Source organism: Phyllostomus discolor, chromosome 7 (assembly GCF_004126475.2).
Source record: "Phyllostomus discolor isolate MPI-MPIP mPhyDis1 chromosome 7, mPhyDis1.pri.v3, whole genome shotgun sequence".
NCBI lineage: Eukaryota > Metazoa > Chordata > Mammalia > Chiroptera > Phyllostomidae > Phyllostomus > Phyllostomus discolor.
Window position 1 is genome coordinate 19,553,830 of NC_040909.2, and position 23,486 is coordinate 19,577,315.

Consider the following 23,486-nt stretch of genomic DNA (forward strand, 5'->3'; position numbering starts at 1 on the left):
ATATATGGACCTGTCATGGTGATAGTAAAGGTTGATAGTCATATCACTTGTGAAGTAATAGTTTGTGAATGTACTTACTTCAGTATGTATTAGCCACTGGGAATGCTTGACAATGTCGTAGCTCAGTGTCCCATTGCCCACAGGGAATTTTGCCCTTATAGAACATTCGGCCATCGCAAAACCACGTAAGTCACAAACTGGGAGGGGTCAGGGTGTTACAGGGTGCAGGCAAGAGGGGGGGCCCCAAATAGGCATTTGAAATGGGGTCCAGAACTCAAGGTGTCCAGGAGATTTTAAGGTGTCTTCACCCCTTCCCCCTCAGGTGTGAGTTGGGGGAAGGGGCACACAGAGCAAGAACATGCAGGGCAGCTTTGCAGCTAATCCATGGCATGGTCATTTAGCATACCTATAGCCTTGGGCTGGTCACTTAGATATGCTAAATAGCTATGGCCATGCTCAAGGCCAGGGGGATGGAAAGGGACCTTCCCCCCAAGATGGGACCTGGGAGGCAGGTCCCCTGAGTTACAGCACCTGCGTGGGAGCTGGGAGAAGATTGGCTCCATGACATGGGGTGACACCTGCCCAGACCCATGATGGTGACCAGAAAAGCTGGAGAAGACAGCAGATTGAGGGCAAGTGTGCCCAAGTGTAGGAGGAGTCGGAAATGGGGCTGCAGAAGAAGATTGGCGCGGGGGATTTAAACACGGACGCGGCAGCCTTGGAGGAGAGAACCATGCAGTTTTGGCAGAGTGGGGACTCTCCCTTCCTGCAGCCCTGAGAGAGAGGACCACGTGCCTGGCAGAGTGGGGACCCCCACAGCTTTAGAAGGGGGAACCACCACCTGGTTTTAGCAGAGATCCTGGTGACTCAGCCGAGGGTGCTGGGAATCCAGGGAGGTCTCCCAGTCGAGATGGAGTTCTAACTGGGAAGAACCAGAAGACTACCTAAGCCATGGACTTCTATCTCCTTTCCTGAGATACGGTACTCTGGACTGGGCAAAGGGGGAAAGAAGGAAGTACTGTGTGTTTGTGGGTGTTTTTAGGGACTTTAGGATTTTTTTGATAAAGACATTAGGTCACTACTTTAAGTTAGTATAGCATTAAATAAACATTTTCTTTCCTTTTCACGAATCTCTGGCATTGAGAGATGTCTTTCCTAGGGCGGTGGACATAACGGACCAGGGCCTTCTTTTAATAATAGTATATTGTCCCAGCCCCCCCCCGCCCCTTGTGTGTTCTGTAATAAGGGGAGGGTGGGGAAGGGCTACTGGGATCTATTGAGGAAAGGCCAGGGATGCTGCTAAACACCTAACAATCACACACATAAAATAATCTCTGCCTCAAAATGCCAATAGTGCCATTGTTGAAAAACCCTGCCACTGGAGTCCTCAGGAATGCCAATAGGTATCATGATGAGTCAAAAGGAGAGACCAAGAGCTGAAAACAAGGAGTTGAAAAATGGTGTGGCCATGTTGGATTTTGGAGATTTTCACTATGGCAGGAAGAAGGAAGGACAGTGGAAGAGAAAACTGGAATAACAGATATGCCAAAAGAACACCAACATAAAACTATCTTGCCAAGGTTCTATTTCCCTTTGGAAAGATTTAAAGAATAAAATTTAAATATGTAAAGAGAATAAAGAGAATAAAGGCAAGACATATTATTAATGGAACAGAATTTTATAGGAATTTCTACAAAAAAAAGCAGCATATGAAATAGAATTGATAGGTAGAAAAAACTATAACCCCAAGCAGGATATAACCAAAATAAGAGGTATAGTGTAGGGGTTCATAAACTTGGCTGCACATTCAAGTCTAAGTATCTTTTAAAGCTTCCAGTGCCCAAGCCACACCCCAGGTCAATTAAACTGCAATCTCTAGGATGGGAGCAACATCAGCATTTTGGGGACCTCCCCTGGGATTCCCGTGTAAAGACAAGTTTGGAAACCACTGGTGTAAGGGTAATCAAAGTGAAATTAATGGCAATCAACTGAAGCAGTGCTTCTCCGACTTCCACCTGCATGTGAATTAGAGTATCAACCTAAATGCAGATTCTGATTCAGCAGTCTGGGGTGGAGCCTGAGGTTCTGTATTTCTAACTAGTTTCCAGGGAATGCCAATGTTACTGGTCTATTACTCACTCTGAGGAAGACAAGAAACTAAACAGAAACAGACCATTTTCATCCCCCTACCTCCATCTCCCTCCAGTTCCCGTAAACACAGAATCTGCCTCTAGTATTAATCCTCTGGTTAAAACACTAAAGTTAATTCTCTAAACAGAGAGTAAACCTGGAGGAGGCTAAGGATAAAAAAATAATAAGACCCCAAGGTCACTCCTGGCCTATGCGATGAACAGTGAGAAACAAGAAAGTAAAGGCAGCTAAACCCAGGGGTGGGAGGTATTTGCGGCATAACTTTCATCCACAAGAAAATAAAGTAAGGATCTAGGTTCCAATAAAAAGTATTTCAGCAATGACCTTAATGATCAATTATAGTGAAAAACCCATAACTAAATGTTAAGCAGCCACTAAACATTATATTATGGAAGAACAATGATTTGAAAAGAAGTTCATGATATGGCTTTCATTTAAAAAATATAACAGGAGTGATGCAACTGAAGGTGATTTTATTTTTCTCTTAATAAGAACATGATAATAGAAGTAGTCTCTGCATATTATGGGGCAGATAGACCTTTGATTGGCCTTGGTCTTCATACCTCCAAGAAGAAATAAGATCTTGGTAAGCTGTGTGAGGTGACATCCAAAGCTCAGCAGATTATGAACCAGTTTGGCCCCTTAGCCCTAACCAACCTCTCCAATTTCTCATCTATAGAACCAGACCTAGCCAGCACCCCTGCACGAGGCTCCACGGCCAATAACACTACAGTGGTAAAAATACCAGGGACTCCCGGGTCAGGAGGGCATCTCAACCCTGTAAACAATCAGGTGTAATAACCAAGAAGAAAGTACAAGACTTAGTAAGAGGAGTGGATCCTAATGAGCAATGGGATTGTTGCAGAAAATAACTCACATGCGGGAGAGATGGCGGAGCATGATCCTTTATTATGTGCGCGGGCTCAGAGGAGAAACCCCAAATTCTGAGCCCCAAACTCTGAGCTCCTGGGGTTTAAATAGCCCCAGGCTTCCTACCTACCTGGCGAAGCGAGGTTACACAAGCTAAATGTGGAAGGTAGGTCTAGCTACCTTATATGGGAAACAAAGGAACAAAGTGCAGGAGGAATTTGCAGAAGCTACAGAGCACAGAAGCATATCATGGGGGTTTTCTTTTTCTGCCACAGGATGAAGAGGTGGAGGGGATGCTGTTACAGATAGCTGAGGGTTTCATCATCGAGAGTGTGGTGAGAGCAGCCTGCCAGCTTGCTGGGCATCACAAGTCCAGCACCCTGGACATGGAGGGTGTCCAGCTGCACCTAGAGCGCCAGTGGAACATGTGGATCCCAGGATTTAGCTCTGAAGAAATCTGGCCCTATAAAAAAAGCTTGCACCACAGAAGCTCATAGACAGAGAATGGCATTGATCCTAAAAACGACCAAGAAGTAACATGTGCACAGGTCAGAGAATGGACAACAATGTATTTGGAGATAATTGAGCTGAGACCTCAGCCATCCCATCCTTGCATTTTTTTTTTAATGCTTTATAGAAAAGCATATATTTTTTTACTAACAGTGGAGTAATATCTATGACTGGGAGGATCTGCCAGAAGAATAGATCCTCCTACCTATCCCCGACCCCCATAAAACAAAAAAGAAAGACAATAATAGAAATAGTACTGCCTTCCTCCAGAAAACTTTACTTACTCCTACCTTCAATTCCCAGGAGTTCATCAAGCTGTTCTCCGCATCCTTCTCGAGTCTCTTGTCCTCTGCTACCAGAAACACCCATGGTTGCTAAGAGCTGATGATGCCAGCCCAGCCTCAATATTGTTAATAGCATGCCTGATGCTACTGATAAGCTCTCTTAACCCCAGGCTCCAACACCACCCAAAACCTTCCCCAACTCAACCTATAAACACAGCTCTTTCATCCCTTGGCAAAGAAGTCTGATTCTGAGTGTTTCAGCCAATTAGGGTTGGAACTAAACCAGAAAATATTGTAAGGAGTGGTAACACTAATCACCATCCCCCACTTGCTTTGGTTTCATGTTTGAAAATAGTACCCAGGCAATATAGACTTCCCTCTCAAGACTTGTACATAAAAGCCTTAATACCAATTTATAGTGTCCCAACTATAAAGTCTCATTATTCTATTTGTGATTTTGCATTGGCAGGGTTGGGGGAGGGATTTATATGGATATCTGATGATTTGCCTTGACTTCCCAGAATTCTGATATAATTCCAATGTTTCTCTTCGTGACTCTCATACCGAATTAAAAAAATTACTGTAGTTTTTGGAGAAAGTTGTGGCATGGTGCTTCACTGATGAGTATATTAGCGTAACAGAAATCTTGTTTCTAAAAGATTAGTAATCCAGAAGACTATGAGCAAACGTTTAGGACTGGCTCACAAGTGATTACTACACCCCGGATCCAATTATAATATCATTTCACAACTTCGACATCACTTTCATATAGAAAAAAATGGTAGACGTATTTCAAGATTCCACATTATCAACTCGGTACTTCAACTCTCTGACTAAAGTTTCATGGGTGGTTACTCCTATTAGACCATTAATCACTCTATTCCATATAGACAACCTCAGGTTTGAAGTTATTAGCATTTTAACCCTCTGCATAATTACATCAGCATAATTGTCTGTTAAAGGCAACAAATCAATAAGTCAGCCTACTATCCTCAAATGTCTTTGAAGTAAATTATTTGAAGTTTATTGTCACACTAAAATTCTGTTGATTGGTTTGTTTTGTTGATTAGGTTCCACTTACAATTGAGATCATATGGTACACACCTGTAAGTGGAACCTAATCAACAAAACAAGCAAGTAAAATACAATCAGAGACATTAAAATAAAGAGCAATCTGATAGTAACCAGAGTGGAGGGGGGAGAGGGATAATCGGAGATAATGGGGGATAGTGGGGGGCTACAAGGAACATGTATGAAGAACACATGGACAAAGCCAAAGGGGGTGGGTTCGAGGGTGGACTGCAGGAATAGATGGGCCATGGGGGTGTGTGGGGTGAAAATGGAGACAAATGTGCTTGAACAACAATCAAAAAATTCTGTTGATTTGTTAAGCATCTACTATAAGTTTATTTACACCTAATTCTATTGAGTAATTATAATTTAGCTATTTGCTTAACCATATATTTTCCATTCACATTCCTTTCTGGTCAAAATTGAATAATGGTTTATACATTAAAAGGAAAAATAAAAAGCTATTATTGCAAAATAGTGGAAGAAAAGGCAAAAAAAAGTCATCTTCACCTAAGTAACAGCCTAGAAGTGTTATTTGTAAATATGTCATCTATTACGTAATTTCCTGCCTAAAATTTCATCAGGATGACACTCTAAAAATGCTGTTAATGAAAGGCAAACTATGATATTGAAAACCATTAAAGGAAGTGATATAAAAACAGGAGAGGTTGGTAACTATAAAAGGAGATCTAAAAAACTAACAAGATTTCAGTTGTTCACTAAAATAGAAGTTCCCTGAAGGTAGAAACATGCCTCTTACTCGCTACGTGTTTTTAATAAATATTTGCTCTGTAATTACTGTTTGGAGTAGCCTATATGAGGGAACACAATGCATATTAAAGGCATAAATATTCCAGTTGCTAAAAATGATGTTCTGGCCCTGGCTGGCATAGCTCAGTGGATTGAGCACGGGCTGCGAACCAAAGTGTGGCAGGTTCGATTCCCAATAAGGGCACATGCCTGGGTTGCAGGCCACGGCCCCCAGCAACCACACATTAATGTTTCTCTCTCTCTCTCTTTCTCCCTCCCTTCCCTCTCTAAAAATAAATAAATAAAATCTAAAAAAAATAAAAAAACATTCTGTGAAAACAACAACAAAAAATGATGTTCTGTAGTAGAGCAAAGACATCCTGCCAACACCACTACAACCTGTATGATTTGTCCTATAGAGTCAGAGTACCTCCCAACTTTATACTCACGAAGGCCAACCTTCTAATTGCTAACCTCACTTCCAGAGGTGGAATATAGCAAAAGATACTCCACTTATTAGAACTTTCTATACCCATTGGTCAACCAACACTTTGGTATTCAGTTTCACAAATAAATCTCCTGAGTTTGACTCCACGAACACTTCTCAATGTCTTATAACTCTTGGGTAAATTTAAAGCATTGGATTTCTAACTATTCACAGCTAAAAGCTAAACCCTACCAGGTACCAATCAAGTGACAGACACTCTATTAAAACCTTATCAGAAACATGTAGCCAAGCACTTTGCAATTTCAAAACAATGACTAATTCTAGCCAACAGCCAACATGGAGAAGAAAACTATTCAATGATCAAATATGCTCCAGCTGGAAAGAACCAGAGCTTTGACGAGGGGGAAAGCAGGATTTTGGACAATCCCTAATTCTATAGTATTGTACATGTTGCTAAAACTCTTGCTTGGTGAGTTTTTTTCAAAAGTAAAATAAACACATTAGTGATAGCTATTTTTCATGGATGGCGTTTGAGAATAAGAAAAAATATTGCTTTTATGTAGTACAAAGGGATCGTTAAAAATCGGGAAGAAAGTATTTTCTGCTTGAGTTTCTTGTTAAGGAAAACTCAATACGTCTCAAAATAGAGCTGTCTGTCCTCTTCCCCATCTCTAAATCTTGACTTATCTTCCCGACTGATCTATCTCATGCAATGGCATGTGTCATTACTCTTCAGCCTAAAGGCATGAATTCTTAAAGGTGTCTTCTAGGCTTTCTTTTCCTTTATATACCACATTGATTTATTATGAGGTCATATCAATTATTAATAATAATTAATATTTGCCCTTCTCTGTATGTTTCCTATGGCACTGTACCTAAGGCTTCATCAAGATATACCTGAGCGTAGAACATAACTAAGACTAGATCACATAATGTAATGGTTTTATTTTTAATACACCATTTATGATTTTGTATTTTTTGTCTTGTTTTCTCCACTGAAAAATCTATTTCTTTAGGATTGAGACCTGGTAGTCATGAAATCAAAAAGACTCTTAGGGTTAGTTTAAATAGGATGTGATTATATTTGGATAATGTTTTTGAACATACTACAGAATCTACCTTTCTAAATCAAAAGTCTTTTATCTGCCAAATACAGTTTCTCACTGTTTCCAAACACTGCATTAGTTATGCAGTGCTTCAGAATCCTGGAGCTAGCTAATTCACTTCCAAGATCATTCACTCCCTCCCATGGCTGTTGGCAGGAGGCCACGGTTCTTCCCAAGTGGGGCTCTATATGGGCTGTTTAAGGATCCTCGAAACCTGGTGGCTGGCTTCTGCCAGAGTGAACAATCCAAGAGAAAACAAGGCAAGCGCCAGAATGCCTTTTATGATTCGTTTCAGTAAGTCACATACTAGCACACCCTTGGCTTCACATGGTGAGTCCCAGTTAATATGGAAAAAGATTACAGAACAGCAGGAATATTAAGAGGCAAGGATGATTGAAGGCCATCTTGGAGGGTGGGACAACATCAACAACTAACTTTAGAGAGAGAGTGTGTATGTGTGTGTGTGTGTACACGCACGTGTGCATATTATGGTCATCAAACACTTCTGTGGGTCACTATTTCATCTTACAACATCCTATATTACAAATGTACCCTTGATTAGAAGAGTAACTTCTAGATTGAAATTTAGGAAAATATTAACCTAAAGCTTTGTACATAGAAATACAGCAATCAAAATGAAATGAATTGCTCATATTCTGATGATTCTAAACATTCAATTTGAGTAAAAGCAAATTGAATGTTGTAATTCTAAACAAATTATTACCCTGGTCTCACGTGTTAGTATTTATTTATATACCCTCTCATTTTGTTTCTTATATGAGGGTGGGAATGGGAAATAGGAATTCAAAATCATGGGTTCCGGTTTCAGCTTGCTATTTGAGTCTGAGACTTCAGGTAAATTGAAGATTCCACTCAAGCTTTAATAACCTCATCTTCACCACTCCAAGTGTGGTCCAAGGACCAATAATAGCATCATCGCCTGGGAATTTATTACAATTGCAAATTGATGGACTTCCTTCAGACCCACTAAATCAAAATCTGTGCTTTTAACAGCATGCTAGGTGCGTTGTGTAGGGAGTGCTTATCTAGAAACTGCTTCACAGACTGTGAAAGCTGCTATGCCGAATTTTTCAACTCTCTAAAGACAAACATCTCTCGGCACTCTTTCTGCAGCAGCTGTCTCAGAACACTGTTGATTGAGTTACATCATTACGACCTCCCCTGCTGGACAGCCTCTCCCTGTTTTTCCCAGGGAAGAGCATAACTCATTGCTAGTTAGCTCTGTGAAATGGAAATGTGCACAGTAACAGAGCAGAATATGGGAAACGTTTTTACATTTTTGTTTTCCTTTCTTCTAATATAACTACAAAGGCATTCTGCTCATAATGAATGGTTTTGTGAGAATCTTCCTTCCCACTTTTCAAAAGATACAATTTGCAGTTTTCATTGAATAACACAGATTTCCCAACTCCCACAATGAACATAAGCAAATCATCACTTCATTTCTTGAGTACCAGTTGTCTTATGAGTAAAATATGGGTCATCACAGTAACTCATAAAGTTTTTCCTTTTATATTTTTTCATATTTACAGTCAGTAAAATGTACAGATTTTAGATGCACAGCATGATGACTTTTAACAAACACATCTGTGTAACCTTCACACCAGTTAATACATAGAAAATGTCCATCACCCACAGTTACCTTGTCCCCTAGTCTCTCAGTTCTGCCCCTTAGAATGTATGGAGAGTTTTGTAGATAACATGCAGGAAATTAGAGCTGGAGTGGGGATTTCATTTTAGAGATGGGAGAACCGAAATTTACCTAAGTTCTCCAGCTAGTGAGTGGCAGAGCTGAAAATTGACTCTAGGATATTATCTCACGTAGTTCTCCTTTCTGTAAATTGAGAAATAACTGGAAGGGCATGCACATATGACTTTCATTATCATAATTATTGTTGCCTGTTGATGAACTTCACACAAACGAATCATTCCATTCGTGCCCTTTGGCTCTGGCTCCCTTTATGCAACATAGTGATTCTGAGATTCATGCATGTTGGTGCATGTGTGAGTAGTTCTCAAACGGTTGTATTGAAACTTAAGTAGAACATACGTGAGAGTAGATTTCCTACAAATACTTTTCAAATCTAAAAATCAAATGAGGGGATTTGGAGGTCCTATAATTTCCGTCTCTCTCTCTCGGATACTATAGATAGAAAGTAAAATTTCATCGCACTCCCCACACACACTGGATGACTAACTTTGCTGCCTGTAGTTGGATTTTCTGACATGTTACTGAGATTTACACTGCAAATAAAATGGACTGAGCTCTCTTCCAATCAGAACACATTAACTGCTAATATCATGGGTTTTCTTTTGGCCTGGGGAAGATGCCAGTCATTGACAACCATCAGATCTGCAGGGAATTTTCCTGGAAAGCATGAAGTCCCTGAACAAACTCCCTCTGTCTGCCCATTTTCACTGTGGCAACATGTAATTACAACAGCTCTAAATCAGCACTCTCTTTTACCTAACAATACAGTTATACTACTTCGAACAAAAGAATAATGTCTCTGCCCCGATGATAATGAAAGTTTATTATGAGAGTCTTAGCAACACTTAGACATTGATGAGGTTTCAATGGAGGTCACTAAGCCGCAGTCTGGCAGAAAATAGGAATAAATGAACTAGCCAAGATCCCATGGCCAACGTGAAGCAGATAATTGAGACAATTATCTGGCAAATTCAAGCCAAAAGGTGTACTGAAGTTAACACCATTGTTCAATGCTAATGGTGCACTGATGTGAGAGAATCATAATTATGTGTCACTGTAGCAGCAATAAACACACTTTTCCCACTGATCTTAATTTCAGCTCTTTATAAGAAAACTTACATTCTGATATTTTTCAGCATCGAGCAGCCAATTTGTGTTCAGATTTAAAAGCGATTTTAGATATACACAGATGCAAATCTAGTATCTTTATCATTTATACTTTTTAAAACTTCCGGTGGAGTCTAAATAAAATTGGTAAGATTTTATCTTTGACATTGAGGCAAGGATAGCCAGGACCAGGAGAGTAGAGCTTATTCTCCTGGTGTTCTTAGGACTGGAACTGCTGGCTTGGACGTTCTCCTAGGCTTAGGCTACCTTCAAGAGTCCACTCAAAAGGGGAGAAGAGTCAAAAGCAATAATATGGTCAAAGGTAGACAAGAAGTCAGACAAAAATGCCAAAATACTCAGCCTCTGTAGTATTTATAGGCATATATATTTGAACAACATTGGAATATTATGTCTCACCATTTAAATGACAAAATTTAAAAGAATGACATTAAATATTGGTAACATTTGGAGAAACTGGAAATTTCATTGATGTTGCTTATTAGGGTAAAGAGCATTCATTCATTTTTTTATTGTTGTTCAAGTACAGTTGTCTCTATTTTCCCACCACCACTTCCCCTGTCCCATCTACCCTCACCTCCCACCCTTAATCTTACCTCCCTTTGGCTTTGTCCATGGGTCCTTTTGCTGGGGACTGCCCTGCCTGGTCTCAGGAAGCTGTAACCCGCCCCCCCTCCCCCCCATGACTTAGGCTAAGTGAAAGACCTCCGGATCAGGAGCCAATGAGGAGACAAAACTTATTTCCCTGGCATGATCGGCAGTCAATGATGGGTAACAATTCTCTAAGAAAGAGAATGTATCTAAGACAGACGCGATCACGTGGGAATGCCCTGAGAGAAGGGGCTGTGGAAATGAAGGGGTGATCAGACATCAACCCCTGCCCCCCTTGGCTTTGTCAAAGCCCGAGTCATTGTTCTTAGATGTGAGAAATCCAAGTCTCCTGGCTGCCTCTGTCTCCTGCCCTTCTAGGGCCTGTGGAAATTAGCAGGGGTGGTGCAGCCCAGACCAGAAACAGCGGACCCCCAGGGTAATCAGGCTTGGGACATAGAATATGCAAGATCCTGTGAGATCTGTTTGCTGGAGGATGTTATTAGATTAGAATTTGAGGCACAGACAGGAAACCAAAACTGCCCTTTGAGCCCTGTTAGATAAAACCCCAATCTCTGCCCAGAATCACAGCGGGGATTCTGTCTGCACCTTTGTAAGTCACCTACTGCTTTTGATCTTTTCTGCCAGACTGTGAATCCACAAACTAAGTCTGTTTTCTCAATAAAAATCTGCTTGGGTATGGACACAGGGCGCTCCCCACGTGAGGAGTGGCCCTTCTGTCCCTGTTCCCCCATAGGACCTGGTTGTCTCTGTGTATGTTTTTCTTGCGTGTTGACGAGCATCCGCAGCCAAGATGGATACTGCAGGCCGGTATCTCTACATCCTTTATACATGATAACCCTTCCTCTTCTTTCCCCTGTTATCCCCTCTCTGCTCCCCACTGGTCACTGTCATTTTGTTGTTTATTTAAGAGGCTTTGTGGCATTAGCTGTTAGGTTAACAGTGTGCAACCTCTACGACCAAGCCACTGTATGCCTCAATATCTAGCCAGAGAAACCCTTGCACAAGTCCCCCCCAAAAAGTTACATAAGACTTAGTGCAATAGACTACCACAGCAACACCAGCAACAAAAACATATGGGAACAACCTAAGTGATATCTGAAAGAAGCATGGTTAAAACAAAATATGGTATTCCTATACTCAGGAATACTAAAAACACTATTTAAAAAATACTGACTAGTTCTGTATAGATTCACATAGGAAGATTTCCAAGATGTGTGAAGTTAATAAATTAAGTTGAAGAATAATAGATAAGATATGATATCATTTCCTTTAAGAAAACACATATACAAAAAAATCTATATTTTTATAGGTACAGTTATTCACACTTTACAAATTATTGAGGAAGCACACAAGTGAATGACCAGAAGAATATATACAAAAGCTTTCATAGTTGTTATCTCCAGAGAGGAAGCTGGACCAGCAGATAATATCAATAGTATAGAAAAATTTTAATCATATGTGCATTACTATTTGATTTTGTTAGCAAAAATAGTAAAGTAAAATAGCCTGCAGGAGAAATAATTTTATAAACCTAGTGAGTTATATTGTATTCTTCATGGAAACTTCTGTAGAAAATATTCTCCCTGGAACTGACCTTTATACTCAATGTGAAGAATAGAGTCTGCAAAGTTATCATCATATTATAGGATGTTTTCTGGGTTTTCTAACTGGAAAATGTTTTAACATCTTTAAACATAAAATAAAATATTTTGAAAAATATTTCACCATAAAACCCTTGGCATTTGCTAAGTGCCTTACCATCAGTTATTGGTTATTTCCTTCCAAAAAAATACTATTTAGTCACTTTGAAAAATGTATAAAGCTAACTTTTCTCAGAAATTTTAACATTTTCCAGAAAATATAACATTGGCATAAGTTACCATACAATATCTTGTTAAATACAGTTCTACTCATAGCTGCCATGACAGCTTCTACATCCTACCTATACCTGGGTCCTTGTGATCTACCTTCCCTCTCGCTTTGCCCACCTAAACTTGTTTAATTCTTACTGCAAGTCTATCATGGACCTATTATTTTCCCTATTTCTAAATAAGATACAGAGACCCAGCAGGTTTCATAACTTGTTCCATGCCAGGTTTGGATACCAAACATCCCAAACAAACTAGTTGTGCTAATTTACACTCCCACCACAAGTTTATGAGAGTTTCACTTGTTCTACATCCTTGCCAAGATTTTTCACTTTTCAAATTTTTAAATGTTATTGTGACTTTATAGTGGCATTACATGTGGTTTTAATTTTCATGTCTCCAGTGCCTAATTGAGCACATTTTTTATGCCTACTGGCCATTTGAATATCACCTTTGGTTAATTGCCTGTTCAAGTCACTTGTCTTCCTTCCTTTCTTTCTTTCCTTCTCTTTCTCTCTGCCCCCCTCACCCAAGGACATATTTTTCATTGTTTTTTTTTTTAGAGAGAGGAAGGGAGAGAGAAAAACATTGCTGTGAGAGAAGCATCCATTTGATTGTCTCCTGTATGGACTTAGACTGAAGATCAGGCTCACAACCTAGGTATGTGCCATGAGTAGGAATCAAACCTGCAAACTTTCCATTATGGGATGATGTTCCAACCAACTGAGCCTCACCAGTCAGAATGCCGATCTTTCTGTTGTCATAACAGGTTATTTTGCCTGGGAAAAACCTGAAACTCAGATTTTTCAAAAAAGTGCTCATTAACAACATCCCATCCCGGATTAATCATCTATCTTTGCTGATTTAAAAGGTGTCTGAGCTTCTGTAAGAAGACTTGAACTTTGCTCACTGATAGGCTACAGATACACCCAATCATCTGATAACCTGAGGTGGTCATAATGGAAAACATGTTATAGAAAGGAACAATGAAACTCTATGATAAGAATCATTCTAAAATATCTGGTACAATGAGAAGGACTCGTGAACAGACACCCAGAATCCAAGAGGAATGTGGACTCATGGTAGAGAGGTACCTGCTATCTAACCTCACCCCAGTCATGGTGGCAAGTACGTTTTCTGGGTGAGAATAGCTACATCTGGGAAAAGCAAATGCGCAGTGAGGCAACTCTTTATCCTAAAATGAATATGCCACAAACTGAAAAGTAATGCTGTCCTTTTTATCGTGCACTTTGACTATCCACTTGACTAGCAAGCTTTGAAATGCAGTGAAAATATTACATTGTCTCCCATATTTTATTTTTAAAAATTTCAAGTATAAATAAAAGCTGAAGGAATTTTGTATTAAACACACATATGCCCACTTCTTCAAGTACACAATTAATATTTTACCATACTTGTTTTTATTCATAGTCATTCATCTATCCATACATTAACACATCTTACTTTTGACATATTTCAGAGAAGTTGGGGACATCAGTACATTCCCCCAATACCTATGTATGCACATCATTAACCAAAGGTCCAACATTGTAATTTTAACAATATGAGGTGGGAGAGACTTCCAGTTCTCCAGCACCTAAAGGGGATTCATAGCAAAGATTGTTGAAAAAGGATTCTGCTTTCTGAGCAGAGGAACTATAGGGGCATGTAGCACTAGACTCTTCAGCTAGTCCCAACAAGGAGGGCTGGTTTGTCAACAAATAAAAGTACTGTCCCTGGTGATTCCTACAGATGTAACAGACTTGTAGCCAAACACGGGGCTCAGAACCATCAAGATGTAGATGTTAATGTTAATAGAACCACATCTGTACTCATTGGCTTGCAAAGCCTGCTTACATGAGGTCATATGTCTCATCTCATCTCTTCTACTATAGAATAAATTAAGGGAAAGGGCTTGAAATAGTGTAAAGAGCCTAAGATTTGGGGCCAAAGAGATCTGAAGCACAAACACTGGTTTTGGGCAAGTTGTTTAATCTTCTGAATTTCCGTTTCTTATACAAAAGTGGGATAATAATAGGCACACAATAGAGTTGCAGTGAGAATTAAACAAGGTCACAAATACAAAGCCATAAACACAGTGCCTTGAAAAGAAGAGGTAATCAATTAATTAACAATTGTAATTACTTTTCTAGTGTAATTTTTATTTTTAAAAAACATTGTGAAGGTGGGGTCTTAATCATTCTTTTCCCACATGCTTAGCTTCATGTTGAGTTTATAATAGGCTCCAATAAACATTGACTACATGGATGGAGGAATCGAGGGATCCAAACGAATCTGTGTATTATAAACTCAAGTAGATAAATCACACACTTCTATCACCACATGATCAGAATGAGAATCTTGTCTTACGTGTATGTGCGCTTGCTGAAAGCTATGTTATCATGTGCTCCAAACGTAATTTTCCATTCTATCATTAAGGCTTTATTTGATGATCTGGAGAAGAAATGCAGCTGAAGAATGATGAAATTATTATTCTGTTCATAGAATAGATGTGGATCCCATAGCTTTTTTCATCTTTCCTGTGTTTTGGAAGTAGTGTTTTTGACTTTGTGGCACTTGATTCATTTTTGTGCCCATTAGTGACTAGCAAATCAGCTTCTAAACATTCCTTAATCACTTTAATTTTCATTTTTTCTTATATTTGGAACCCATGCTGGGTACAGAGTAAACTGAGAATCATTTATAGAAATGCTGTAACTGATCTCATACCCATTGGTCATGGTCCCCTGTGGCCAAGCCTCTGAGACATCGCAGTAGAAATCCAGGCAACTTCAGTAACTTGAACAAGACATGTACTTGTCGTCTGATCATATGATAAGTCACTGGAACTCTTTTATGTGGTTTTAAACATGGAGCCACTTACAAAAGCAAGCAATTCTTAAGAGAATGAAGAAGGTTGAAATATTGTCATCCCCCAATCTTTCTGATTCCTCACAAAGAGAGAGTAGGGGAGAGAGAGAGACCTTAGGATACGTTAGTCTATAATAAAAGTAATGCCTAAAGTAATGTAATCAACATCTTTCATAGCAATTATATATTGATATCTTAGATTTAGTGTTAACTATTTAGAAGCAGATAATGGGACTAAAAAGCAGATATTTTCAAATTGATTCCTCTACCTCTTTCTTTAGATCCTGAGCAGAAACCTGCCTGGCTAAATGATCTGGAATTTATATGGTGGATCTCTATTGTCCTTAGACAATTGTTTTGGAATATTTCTGTGTCATTATTCACTTCACACCGTTTTTATAATCCTCTCATTGGATTATGTGATTCTATTATTTGTTATATTAAATTTAGTTAATTAGGGATCTGTAAAGTATTATGTTTTAGAATACTCGGAAGTCTGGATGCTGAGAAATCATGACTTCAGAATATTTAAGTTAAGAATCATATCACCCTCAGAAAACAAAACAAAACAAAATTAAAGCCTTCACTATTTTGTTTTTAAGGATTGTGGAGCTATGGTAGTGGGGTTGTGGAATCTGGAAGAGATGGGGGAATATATGAAATATATGATAAGATAAGAGCTATAAAACTTAGAGAAAATTTGCTTCTTAAAAAGGAATTTGAGACTCAGCACCAGTTATAGGCCTGGTGTTGTGGAAACATTTAGAAGTCAATACAATTCCCTAAGATTCTGTAAATGAGAAAGTTATTTGTCTCCCATGACAATAGAAGGAAAGTACAATAAATATCAATAGCCCTAAAATACAGTTTTGCTGGGTTTCAATTTTTGTTCATTTCTGTTTATCTTGTTAGGGTTTGGGGAAGAAGAGAATTTTTTTTAAATCTGAGATTCCCTGATAAATGAATCAGCTGTTGTTGGATTTTGTATGTAAAAGTATGTTCTTCCAGAAGCTTAGGATTAGTGGTTTTGAGAAACTTAAAGAACACTGCTTGCCCGATGAAGATGCCAAAATATCTAGTAGTAATTTTTCTTTTTTTTTAAAAAAATTTCTCAATTCTTTTCAAAGCTATTATTTAACCTCTCAACCCCTATCTCTCTGATGGGCTTTCTTTGATTGTCCTATATTGTTTAGTAGGTAAGAATTTTACAAATATTACTTATATTAGCAATAGCGGTGGACCTGGAGAGTATTGTACCTTCTACAAGCTGCACTGTGGTAACCACCAGCAGTGGGGTGGAACTTGTGGCCCTTACCAAGGTCATGGCTCTTGTGGGCCTCAAATGTCAGCCCTGGCATCTTCCTGTGCTTGTGGACTGGTTTGGTGGTCCATTGGATGTCAGGATCCCTTCCAATAGCTTTATGGAATGAATCAATGAGGATAACCTCAAAGAATTTGTACGTGCAATCCTCATCAATCCAGTAAGAATATAGGACTCTCTGAGTCCCACAAGGCATCAAGCTCACTCCTGGGCAACAGACTGAAGGCTTTAGCTGATTAACACCATAATGGACAAGCTTGTCATAGGTCACATCCTTAGGAACAGGGCATTTGTGGCCACCACCAGAGTACACACTAATCATATAATATAGCCTTGCCCTTCTTTGGCCTTGTATCCTAGCCTGAATGCTTTATCAGACCTGGTGGGGCAAGGAGCCCTGTGGAGTGCAGAGAGCTGGTATACTCCAGCAGTACTGCCAGCAGTATACCCTGAGAAGGAAGCTCATCACATCAGACTGCTTCTTCCTCCATACCTCCTGGATGTGCTTGTAAGTTATCCATCTTGGCTTACCTGATGGTTGTGGCCAGACAGAAAAGAAGAACCTTTCTCCTTGGTTTTCTTTCTCCCTTCTTTCCTTCCTTCCTCCCTTCCTTCCTTCCTTCCTTCCTTCCTTCCTTCCTTCCTTCCTTCCTTCCTTCCTTCCTTCCTTCCTTCCCTCCTCCTCACCTGAGGATATATTTATTTATTTTAGAGAGAGAGGAAGAAAGAGAGAGAGACATCCATGTGAGAGAGAAACATTCATGAGTTGCCTTCCTTACATGCCCAAAATGGAGATTGAACCCACAACCTAGGTATGTGCCTTGACCAGGAATTGCACCCACAGCCTTTTGATGTATGGATTGATGCTCCAAACAACTCAGCCACCCAGCCAGGGCCCTTTGATGGGTTTTCTAAAGGCATTTACACTTAACTTTTAAACTTTCAAGAAGTTTCTTTTTCTCAGTTAAATCTGCATTGTTTTATTCTGTGTATGACTAGGGGGGAAAATCACTTAAAGACATTACCAAGCCTGCAGAAATGTCACATTAGTACTCAAAGTATTACACTGGTCATTTCATTTTCACTGAGTATTTGAAGCTAAATTGTACAGAACTATTTCTTATTTTCCTAATTAATCTGGGGAAAGAGGCACTTTCACTGACACGATTAAATGTTATAGGAAAGGTTGACGTCAACTTTGTCTCTCACAAATTATAGCAAAATGAGCTGAGGCCAAAGTAAGTAATTAGGGTTCAAAATGAGGTTCCACCATCTTAGCTTCGACTGCAAGTGCAGACACGTGGTTACTAAAATGAATACCTTTAAACCAAGGCCCATTTTCATCACTTCTGATATTTAGGCAATTTTTCATACTTTATTTTTATACAAAGGTATAATAGCACATAATACAGAGATTCAAACACCTGGCTTCCAAATGATCTCAAATAAAGGAATAAACTTATTTCCACTGGAAACTAGAAACAACCATTTTGTAGAAAGCAAATATTTCAACCAGATTTCAGCTTTGTGGTATGCTGTAGCTGGTCTCAAGTCTCTAGAGAAGATATGAAGCAGAAAACAAAGGCAATTAAGCTAGACCTAGATGTATTTGTGGCTAAATGTCAAATTCCAAAAGGTGAGGTCCAAGAATACAGACATGTCTGGTGTGATCTATTTGATTTTCATCTGTTTGTTTGAGAGAAAATGCCATTGACAAGCCTAACAATGGAATTGCCTCTCAGCTAGAAATCGAAGGTAATTTATATCAGGGAATAAACTCTGGAAATATACTTCATTTTCCTGGGCTTTAATATTTTAGCTTTCATAAAATTAAGCCTCTGAACTCTATAATTGCTATCATCCTTTCCAGCCTGATTTTCTATGACAACATTTAAAACTTCCTTTAAGCTCAAATGATTTACATTTTAGTACTGATCCTGTTAAGAGACCAATCAGTAGCATCCTAAGTAATGGGACCCAGACAAAGTGGCAGCCTGGTGAGCAATCACAATAAATAAATATTTTCAATTTAAATCAGGCTGCACAATTTACAAAGAGCTTTTCATGCTTATCATTTCAGTGTTGTTCCTATTTCCTAAACTTCACAGCTTGCAAATAATAGATCCAGAACAAATTATTTGATTTAAGAAACAAGGTGTCATCTTTGATAAATAACTATCTTTGCAGACTTTTTGAAGGAGTCCATAGAATTGGCTGCCAAGGTCAAAGTTTGACACGGCAGTGAGCTTTTCTTTATGCTAGTATCTCATTGTCTGCCTCCTGGCAACATGGCAGTGACACACAGGAGGGCAGGTATTGAAGTTTAATAACATATTGTTCTCCAATTATAACTGAATGAGCACTCATCCCCTTCTCCATTTTATTGGACTGTGAGGAAGAACCAAATGGTGTGATGAGCAGAGGGTGGGCTCTGATATTTCAAATCAACTATTTAATATAAGCATAGTTCACATAGTTACATAGGTTCTCTATGTGAAAAGAATAATGATCTACCTCAAAAGGACTGAGTAAATGTGTATGAGAATGTGTATGTATGTCAATGCTTGTATTTATTAAATCCTAATATATATTGGTTTTCTGCCCTCTTTCTAAGAAATCTCATAAGTTTTTAGCATTTAAAATGTCCCAAATCCCTAAGAGGAAGAAAAACGTAAACCTGGGCATAAACCCAGGCCTACTTTACTAACTAGCTGATCTTGGCGAAGTTATTTAAGCCCTCAGAGCTTCAGTTCTCACTTACATAAATGTGTGTGGTGGGGGTAGGGTGTGACCTTTGTGCTTGCCAGAATAGCTCGCTAAAGCATAACCAGGGGCTATTTTTCATCAAAAGAACTTAGCTAGCACAGTGTCTTAAAAATAGTAGGTGCTCGGTGAATATGAACTAATTTTATATTCCTTGCCACAGGGTCAAAAAAAAAGTGTAAAAATCTACTCTAGTTAGAATGCTAGGTTCCTTCAAAACAAAAGTAAAGAGAAATTAAAAACCCAGGTTATTGCCCATTTCGGGTCTTGTGGAATGTGAAACCTCATTTGGGTCTCTACTGATTACATTAAAGCATACTTTTCTCTGAATAGTCCTCCAAAATGTCAGGAACTGGGCACTCTGAATTTTTAAAGAGTGACTATTTTTACCATTCTTTCTTTTTTTCCGCTTTAAGTAGTGCTATTCATTTTGTCAAGTAATTTTCTTAATAAATCCCCCGAAATTTCCATGCAACAAAGAAATGACAGTGAGTTAGTAGATAATGTCCATCCACTGTATTCTTAGCCACAGAATTATCAGTGACAAGGAGACCAGAATAAAAATGAGGTAGGGTTGTGCCCTAATGCACAAGTGGGCTTATAGACAAACATTCATTCAATATATTTCTCCAGTGCTTGGCTTATAATGGTAAAAATAAATACAGTCCCTGTTTCATGGAGATTACTGTTAAATGGGGAAGACTGATATCATTTAAGTAATCATATTAAAGGATATATAAACTAAGAAAAATGCAAGGAAACCAATGGAATACAGTTCCGTCAGAGTGTATAATAAAGGTGTCTGATTAAGATTGAAAGAAGAGCAGGAAGCATTTCCCTGAAAAGGTAACATAAGCTGACATCATTTGATAAGTAGAAGTTATTCAGGCAAGATGGCAACAAATGTCTGACTGTACAAAGGTTATGTGGTAGAAAGCATGCAAGGTTTCATAGGTCATGCTAAAGGTTTCTGTCTTTATTTTCAGACAAATGGTGAAAGTGGGAAAGCTTTGAAGAATAGTAAAGCTTTGCAAGTGAGAGCCCAGAATTAATGCAAAAAGCCTGGATTGTAAGTTATTGCTGCAACCTAAGTGAGAGTTGATGGTAGCTCTCTCTAGGATAGTGGTCACGGACATAAGGAGACATTAACATATATGAGACTCTGGATGTAAAAATCTTCAGTGCATGGAGGAAGATCAGTTGTGTTGTGTGAGGGAGATGAGAGATGGAGAGGAAGATATCAAAACATTTTCTGATGTATTCAGCCAAAGAATTCCAGAAGATGACTGGTCCTGAGAAGTGAATATACAATACAAAAGAGAGAAGGAATCATCAGTGGTATCTGGTTCCTAAGAAGGGAAAGAGGAAGGCATGCAAAGCCCATGTAGAGAGGTTGAATTTGGATGGCACTAGGCCTCCCTTAGGTAGGGTAGCAGGTGAGAATTAGGACAGAATGAGCACAGATGTAGGCAGGCTTGCAGGTGTGACATCCAGAAGCAAGTGAACCCATAACATGGCCTCAAATTTCCATGATTGTAGGAAGTTAATTCACTGAGAATGGTAGGTAGGCATGGGAGAGGTGAATATCTGACAATAGGTTGAACTTACTGAAACATGTGGACTGAGCTGGTTAGAAAAATGCTGGGTAGTGCTGAGAGTACATCTGATGTGGGTGATTATTAATTGTCGGTGACACCAGCCTGCCTTGTTCTGTGGCTTCTTCCAGCAGCACTTGGTTGTTCAGGGGCAGGTTCAGACAGAACACTGAAAGATTCCCCTTGGGGTCAGGTTTTGCCAGACTGATGCTACACAAAGAGAGAGGCAAAAATCTTTAAAGTGGTGGAAAGGAAATGGTTTACATGATAAACCTTGGTGTCCAGGCAGAATGTTTTTTTCTCTTATTTTCTCTCAGCCTATGGCTGAGTTTAATATTTAAATGATGTGAACAAAATCCCCCAGTTAACCCCTGCCAAGCTTCAGTGGGTCAAATAAGTGAAAGAGTGAAGTCTTACTTTATTCCTGTTAAGATTCCACTGCAAGAACTAAACTCCATCAGTATGTGGAGCTTTGCAACTCACTTCAATCTGTCAGCTGCCTTCTGTTAACCCAAAGAGGCCATTCTTTACCAGCCACACACACACCCGTATGGCTCTAAACACCCTCACTCACCTCTGGTCTAGTTATTTACTCAATAATAATAGCTCCCAAGCAAAAAATGCACCAATAATTTTGCTTGAATTATCTCTTCCCCACTTGAATTTCTGCACCCCCAGATGCAGAAATTGAGTCTCAAAATGATTAAGCAACTTGTCCAAGGATACCCAACAAGTAAATGTCAGAGCAAGAGTAGTAACCAGTAGTAGCAAGAGCAAAGGTCATTTAGCATTCTGTCTCCATAACTAAATATTTTCAGATAAAAGTGTAATTGGACAACCTCATTATATGGCTCTACTTTCTGGTACAGTGTTTGCATATGCTAAGGAAGAGTCTTCCTTTTGGATACAGAAGACCACTATTGAAATAATGGTCACTTAATTGAGTGTTTTCCATGATCTGATACAAAGATTGCATGAGGATCATATGGATTAAAGTTGAGGCTGCCAGGCCTTTATGTGTCTCGCCAATCCAGTTCCACCACCACCTCCTGTCAAAATTCAATTCCACTAGACTGAAATAGAGTCTGGTCACTTGTTGTTTTAATACATTTGCACGTGTTAAAATTTCCTGTACACAATGAAATTGCAAAAGATTAACTGAAAGTTAATCTTTCTTTTGCACACCAAAGATGGAAAACCATTGGCTTAGCAGGACTCGATTCTTTTCAAACTGACTTGAAAGCACTCTGCATATGTCTATTAGTAAAGATTAACTTATCTTATCATAAAAATCACAAATCTGAATACACAGAACACAAACCCATTAAACTGACTGGGCAAAGAAGTCCAGAGGTTCGTATTGAAGGAAGATTCTTAAGTGTTTTTATGTGAAATGGCAGGCAAAATTTGTTTCGCCTTTTAATGATTTTGTCTATTCGCTCTCCTGCCTTCACCAGCCATTTCTCTGAAAAGGGGAGATTCAACCACCTGCATATATTGGGAAACTGCTTCTGCCACTTGATGGAAAACCCACTTAGAAGTCAGAGGATGGAAAATGGCCTCTGCCAATGATTACAGATTGCTGTGATTCCATTCTGAGGGCAGATGCCAAGAATCGTGACCTAAAGTGACATTCTTAGCCACAGGACATTCCTCCTGCTGTGCTCGTGTGTATTTCCCAAAATGCATCATTATGGCTCCAGTGTAGCTGCAAATGCAGAACCTGAGACAGAGTCTATTGCAGCAAAAATACCTCCCTGGCTGTACCTGCCTTTCTTCCCCAAACTTTGCCCCATCAAGCTACAAAGGCTACTTGAAATATCTCCAGTGACTCCCTCTTCTTAAAGCAGTGATGAAACACTTTGCAAAATGCTTATGGCATCTAAGAAACACTGTGAGGGTGTGAAGGGATGTGTGTTTTCTCAGTCTTGGACACAAAGGAATAGTGAAGCCAGAGGGGCAAGAGGAGGCACAAGCAAAAGCAACCCCAGGGGGCCAGCCCTTTGTTTTAAGGAGCCCTTGTACAGACCTGGGCTTTACCAGACACTTTCACAAGCTTTGGCATCATCGCCCACTTGTTCTGATACAGCTACCCAGAGGGCCTGACCCCCAACCAGAGAATGACTTAGGTTTGATATTTAAGTAGAACTCCTAGGGCTTCTCCCCCTCCAGAGTGTCTACCCTTGTCCCTGTATGATATGGATATTCCCCCCTAATGAACGGCAGGGCCCAAAGAGCTCAATGGCAGCACCGACCATGTAGACCTTGTCATCCACACTAGATAGGGACCCACCCCTGGGTGGGGAGAGGGGTGGAGGATCTGTTTAATCTTGTTCTTACCAGCTCTTACACTGCTGTGCTCTGTTTATACACTTCTGCAACATAGTAACAGAAAAGTTGAAATTGCCA

At 39.4% G+C, this 23,486-nt stretch overlaps 2 pseudogenes; one reads left to right on the top strand and one right to left on the bottom strand.

The window, feature by feature from the left end:
• The first annotated feature begins 1,252 nt into the window (after window positions 1–1,252).
• On the top strand, window positions 1,253–3,569 carry LOC114502128 (annotated as a pseudogene).
• A 12,937-nt stretch (window positions 3,570–16,506) lies between these two features.
• Window positions 16,507–23,142, bottom strand: LOC114501303 (annotated as a pseudogene).
• Window positions 23,143–23,486: the final 344 nt, after the last annotated feature.